Source organism: Athene noctua, chromosome 14 (genome assembly GCF_965140245.1).
Source record: "Athene noctua chromosome 14, bAthNoc1.hap1.1, whole genome shotgun sequence".
Taxonomy (NCBI): Eukaryota; Metazoa; Chordata; class Aves; order Strigiformes; family Strigidae; genus Athene; species Athene noctua.
The window spans coordinates 20,111,488-20,118,143 of NC_134050.1; the positions used below are offsets into that span (position 1 = coordinate 20,111,488).

The window sequence follows — 6,656 nt, forward strand, 5'->3', positions numbered from 1 at the left end:
ATTGCCATCAGGGTAAAAAGCTGAAGCCAACATTTAATACATTTTCACTGTATCACACAAAATGAGAAAATTTTGACTTCTAAAAGCAGTCAGAACAGAAAATAATAGGTGAGCAGGAATATTTAAGTCAGGGAACACTGAAGATGTGTGCAGAGCCAGGAGAGCACAGGCTTCAAAGACAGGGCAAGGGAGACCTTAAGGTATGGAATTAACTAATTAACTGTCTGCTAAAACAGTATTGTGAGTGTCTTGCTGATAGTGGGTTCATCCCCAAACCGTTCTCCGTACCACAGAGGGGCTGTAAGTAGGACAGGGGCCATACCTGAGCCCTTTCTGCAGGGAGCTGAACAAAGCTTAAAGCCCGTACAAGCAGCATTGTCAAGTGTCTTCTGCCATTCAAGAGAAGCGGAGGAGTTGCTGCGGAAGAGCCATGTTCTTGTGACGTAAAATACCCAGGGGTGCTTCTACAGGTTGCAAGTGCCTGGGACTATTTATTCATCTGCATATTTCTCCTCAGAGCTCTACCAAAGCACCAAATTTAAATACGCTGTCAAACGTACCTGGTTCATTGTCCACGTCGACATAAACGGAGGCCTTCAGGCGCTTGCCATCTCTGTATAGGCCTTTCGACAGCAACACACACTCCTGGGGGCTTCAAGCCCTGGGACGCATTAGCCACGCACCAGCCCAGCGACCACACAGGCCTTTCCTCAGGGCCCTTAGACGTACGCGTACAAATCCTGGGTACCCCAGGGGAAATCACCCCTCACGCCGGTCCCCGCGCCCACCACACACACAAAGCCACCTGCAGGCGGCCGCCCCCGCTCCCTCTCCCTCTCCCCTCCCTCCTGCGGGCGGCGGGGGGAGGCCGGCTCCTACCTGTGGGCCGGGCCGGGGGCGCTGCGCTGCGCGGGGACCGCCCGTTGCCCGGCAACCACCGCCGCGCCCGCCCGCGGCCTCGCCACCTGACCCGGGACAGAGGCTCCGCCCCCTGGCCTGAGGCTCCGCCCCCCACGGCCTGATGCTCCGCCCTCAGAGGCCGCCGCCCCGCCCCTGCCCTGTGGCTCTGCCCCCGGGCCCGCGGCTCCGCCCCCTCCCGCCCCGGCTCCGTTTCCCGCTCCCGCCCGGGCGCTGAGGGCAGCGGGAGGGGCGCGGGCTCCCGGCGCCCGGCCCGGGGCTGCTGGATGGAAAGAGCGGAGGGTGCTCGCAGGGGGCGGAGTGGAAATGAAACAGCAGGAGCAAAGCGATTTTAACAAGCGCCAGGCCCCGAGGGAATGGCCTCAAGCTGCCCAGGGCAGGGTCAGGCTGGCTCTGAGGAAGGATTTCTGTGCAGAAGGGGCTGTTGGGCGTTGGAATGGGCTGCCCAGGGCAGGGGGGGAGTCCCCGGGATCCCTGGAGGGGTTGAAGAGTCGGGCTGACCCAGCGCTGAGGGATCTGGGGGAGTTGGGAACGGTCAGGGTGAGGGTCATGGTTGGGCTGGAGGAGCTTCAAGGGCTTTTCCAACCGAGGTGATCCTGTGGTCGGGTGAACGCGGCGTGGGCACGGTGTTAAGGACAGGGAGTGGCAGCAGGAGCCCGCGTGGGGTTGGGGTGGCAGGTGACCACAAGGCTGCAGGAGTCAGGGTGACAGGAGGAGGCACCTTGGGGGCAACTCTGTTCCCCACAGCATCTGATACCTTTGTGGGCTGGCAGGCAGCAAAAACCCCCCAGGCCTGCAGTCAGCCCACGTGCAGGGACCCGCGTCCCCGGGGCAGTCACTCCTTTAGCTCACGTGCTGAGGACCGAAAAATACAACTTGTGATGTACCACAAGGCTGGGTTCACCAAATCTTTTTGCATAAACCCCCCCCCCCCCCCAACCCAAACAAGAAATAAACAGATTAAAAAACTAAATTCCCAGTCCAGAGTGGTCAAAAGACTAGACAGGGCAGAATGAGGTTTGTCATAATCTGGATGCAATGGATGTGGTTCAGCTTGTGTTGGTGACATAGTTAAACACCTCTGTTGCTTGCTAGAGTGTAATGCTCGTGCAACGTTCTGTTCTTTTCACCATTCACCATCTCCTGGTTGGAGATTGCCACAGTATCATCATATTCCTTTTTCACTATTCAACCCCAATACGAGTAATGAATACTTTTTAGGAAGGGGGGATTTTCCAGGACATACGAAAATCACAGTGTGATCCATGCCAAGTGCACAGCCAGGGCACGGGCAGGCTAGCGTGCAGATTAACCTCCTGTGGTGTAACAGGTTACTGTGCCTCTGCAGAGCTATCCTAACTGGCCATGTTAATAGCCCTTCCACTCTAAACCAAACGTGTTTGCTTTCCCTTAATATGATTTATTTAAAAAAGCAAGGGACTAAAGCACAGTGCAGTCAGTCTTCACAGCTCCATTGAGAGGCAGTAATTCATTAAACCAGGTTAATTCAATCAGCCAGACTTATCTGTCCATAAATTAGATTTGCCTGTTGGAACACACGCATTACCTGATCTTTTAGACTCATCACAATATATTTATTCAGAACATTGCTCTTACCATTCTCACTCGCACTTGGGAGGAATCCACATTTCCACGCTTGAGATAGAGGATTCATAAATCAGACACCTAGGAACATGCGACCACACCCTCAGTGGTCCCACTGCTTTTTCAGGGGTTTACTTTCAGGATGGTACCCCGTGTTATCTGGGGAGCAGCCCTTAACCGCGTTTCTCTTGCGGGAGGAAGGTGGGAGGTCTGGGGGGAAGACACAGAGCCCTGCCTGCTGTTTAGAGGAGGCTGGGGTTTTGAACACCCTGCTTGCATCTGCTCACTCCCTCACACCTCCAGTATGTGCTGTACCTTTGCGAGGATGTTGGAGAGCAGGCGCTGCTGGTGGATTGCATCAGTGTTTCCTCTGCAGCAACATTAAATTTACTCTAGGGTTTGGAAAATGCTATCTTAGACCGTAGGTCAGGAAATGTGTTGACTCCCCTCTTGAAAGTCTGATGGCCAATTAACGTCAGAGAACATCACCAGGGGTCTGATTTTCCAAGGGGATGAGCACACTCAGCTCCACCTGGTGCCGTTGCAGTCCAGCTGCCCATCTTCACAGGAAGGAAGGCAATGGGCCTCGGTGTGTTCCAGGAAGGTAGCATGATTCAGTGAAAACAACACTAAATCAAGCATCTACCCCTTGAATTTTATTCCCAACTCTGCCATTTATCTTCCAGGTAACTAGCTCAAGGCACCTTGACTTAGTTCTCCCCACACCCATTCTTGGGACACGCTTCCTGAAGGTTATCTATGAAGTAAGGGTGTCATGTATGCACATATCTGCATGGTAGCTTACTTCTTTTCATTCTTTTGCTGGAAATAATCTTGTTTCTGCCAACCCAGCCTGAACTATTTGAAACTAATCAGAGAAGAAATGCATCTTTCCATCACTGAGCAGAAGAAGAATCTGGCATAATTTCAGGGTGGATACAGAAGCTTTATGTCTGCCCTGTTCAGACTTACTGTAATTGTGCTGGCATCATTCCCAGAGCTGAGCTAAGGTCAGTGACAAACCTGTAAATTAATAACTGTGGAGCTGATGTGATCTCTATCCAGGAATCACGTTATACATTCGTGAAGTTTTATAGAAGAGAAAAGTTATGTTTCATTTTTGCCAAGAAATGTTTAAAATTTTTAAATCTTAATATTAACAATCAGCATACCCTGGACCTATCTGGAGATGTTGGACCTGATTTTGGTCTCACCGTCACAGGAACTCCACAAAATGGGTTAGTCTGGATTAATTACATTGGTGCTATGCAAACAAACACGAATCAGGTAAAACTTTCTCTGAAAACCAAGCTTAGAAGGACATGCTTTTCCTTTGGGGTCTTATCTTATAAAGAAGAGATTCATCTGTCCTCCTGGTTTAATCCAGTCACAAGTAACATCCAGTCGTCCCAGTCACTAATTAATATTATTGATTAATAGCTAATTGCTGTTGCCACTTGCATTATTAACATTTAGGAATTCCCTTGTACTACAACCTAGAAACACAGGACCAAAAGGGACTTTCTGGTCAGAGGAACCAGTTTTCTGCTATTGCAAGTAACCACATCGGAGTCATTTAGGTACCGGTCAGTCTCTTCCTCCTTCTGAAGGGTTTGTCCATAGACTCTCTTCTGAGAATTACTGACCTCCTAATTTATAGGGTAAAGTTATTTACTGCCAAGTTATACCTACTTGTTCTTTCGCCAAATTATTTTTCAGCTTAAGATAACTGTTACTCTCTGATGTTTGCATTGCTGGTGTATTTACAGGGCCCACTGTCATCTCCTCTTGACATTTATTTTGCTAAGTCATACATGCCAAGCTCAAAATCTCCTGTCATTAAAGACAGGCTCACAATTCTTTTTATCATCCTGTTTTTTCTTTTCCAGCTCTCCATTCTTGAAGATGGTGACCAGAACAGTATAATTTACTCCGGACGTCTTGTGCAGTGGAGTAAATACTCTCCTTTCTGTACTGTAAATAGCTGGTATATCCTGGGGTCATGATATCAAGGTCATATCAAACTGGTTGCTCATAAACATTGACTGTTAAGATGGGGTTCCTCTCTTTGTCCTCCCCGGTCACAAAGGCATCTAGAGTGGAAGTCTCCACTGTAGTAAAAGGTTTTTCAAGTATGAGACCCTACCCTGTGTACTGCTACACTTTATTCTGTTCTTGTTACCCCATCCCATTCTAACGGTCTTCCTCAGATGACACCCCTTAATCACTAGCAAATATCATTAGCATGCCTTGTTTTTTCCCAAATGGCACTAAGAGAAATTGAGTATTGTCTCTAAGAACCTCCACTACAAACTGTCGGCCTGATAGTCCCCCTTGCAGCATGACCGCTTCTCCCCATTAGCTAGCCATGTAATCACCTTTTTGTCTTGTGAGAATCCCTTTTCCAGAGGAACTACCAATTTCTTTCAGGATGCAGTACTGAAGGCTGTCCTAAAGTCCCAAAATAGTAGTATTTTTTTCATCTAGAAGATTCATCCTCTTACCAGAGGTAGGTATAATCCACTTTTGGTAAACCCTTGCCATATTTTCCCATGTTTTTAATTATGCTTGCAGTCAAAATTTGTTCTAAAACGTTACGTACTGTTAGGGGTCAGACTGATGGGTGTGTGTTAACTTACATCTCCTCTCTCTTGCCTCTCAGCTTCTTCAGAACTGGCATGCATTTGCAGTCCTCTATTTCTGTCTCATCATCCCAAATGTGACAATTTTGTTTAAGATGTTCTTTCAGTACAGCAAGGCAGAAATTACTCAGTCCCAAAGTAAAGTGTATCAAACTCCTGAAACTTTGCTTTCCCTGGAGAACTTCCATTTCTGCGTAGTTTTCATTAGCCATCCTACCACCACCACAGTGTTATGCATCTCTAGTGAAAGCAGAGGAACAGGAATTACTGTAGCTGTAAATCCACACCTAGGTGATCTTCAGGCTTGCCCCATTTAGGTTTGATTTTCAACTATTCTTAATCTTTACACAAAAAGGTGTCAAAACAGCTAACACTACCAGATGAATGCCATGCATGGTAAAAGACATGTCTCTAGAAGCTTATTATTCCAAGTAGATAATACAGAGCAAGGATATTCATCCCCATTATATACCACAAGATGAAAATAAAAACTAATCTGAGATTAAGTGAGGAATTCATACTATGGTACTGCCACCCCCATCCAGACTGCTGCTCTGCTGGAAAACTCTTCCATCTTCTTGTATTGCATGATAAGCAGAACCCTGACTGCCTTTGGTAGTTTTTCTATTGGTTAAGAACTAGCAACTACCATGGCATTTTCAAAAAAAATCAGCTCACGTCTGCAGAAAGAGCTTTGCTTGAAGTCTTGACTATGGTATTAGCCTCATGACTTCATGTGCTTGAAGTCACTGTGTTCAGAAGATGATGTAAGAACAGTTTCAGCCACGGCAGGTGTTTAGGACTTCATCCTCAGAAGTGATGAATGAGGCCGGGAGGGAGTCAGAACTGATCCTAAGATCCGGAGGATGACAGGAGTCTGTGAATTGAATTTATTTTGCTGTCACTGCACCTGGCATGAAAACAAAGGGCAATGAGAGGATCCAGTTAAAAAAGCGTCTTCTCTGACTCACTGAATCCGGGCATTTGTTTTTGCTCCTTTTCACAGGCTTATGTGAATTCATAAACTGCAATCCGAAAGGAAAGCTTCATCAGGCAACATATGGCATTTTGTACAAAGCTGTATCTTTTCAAGCTGAACTAGACCTAGAAAAACTTTCACTAATAATTTTTATGGAGTATTTTAACTCACACTGAAAGATGGGCAATTATAGATTTTCTTTGTCCTTGCTTCTGTGAACAAGTAAACCAAACTACTGATGTCACCGAAATCATACAGAAAGCATGTGTGGCATCTAAAGGTGACTGCACACTCCAGAGGTCCTGAATGACAGAACCTCTATCCCCTCACTGCTGCATGCTCGCTCAAGGAAAATGAACCCCCTCCTTGGCTTGGTAGAGTTTTGGGGTATGTTTTGGGGTACTAGAAGGCAATAAAACCAGCAAATGGCACCTTCTCATGGTGAAGGGCCCCTTAAAGAAAAGGTAAGCTTAAGGCAGGCTCCAGTTGTGTTGGGATATCTCATTAGCTTA

At 47.3% G+C, this 6,656-nt stretch overlaps 1 protein-coding gene across 4 annotated transcripts in view; it reads right to left on the bottom strand.

Annotated features, from left to right (window-relative positions):
• LRRC56 (leucine rich repeat containing 56) overlaps positions 1 to 776 on the bottom strand; it is a 66,382-nt gene extending 65,606 nt beyond the window's left edge. For all 4 annotated transcript variants that reach the window (XM_074918177.1, XM_074918173.1, XM_074918172.1 and 1 more), the window contains exon 1: positions 561 to 776. The gene's annotated coding sequence lies outside the window, so the exon portion shown is untranslated. The remainder of the gene's footprint in view (positions 1 to 560) is intronic.
• Between the last annotated feature and the right edge of the window lie 5,880 nt (positions 777 to 6,656).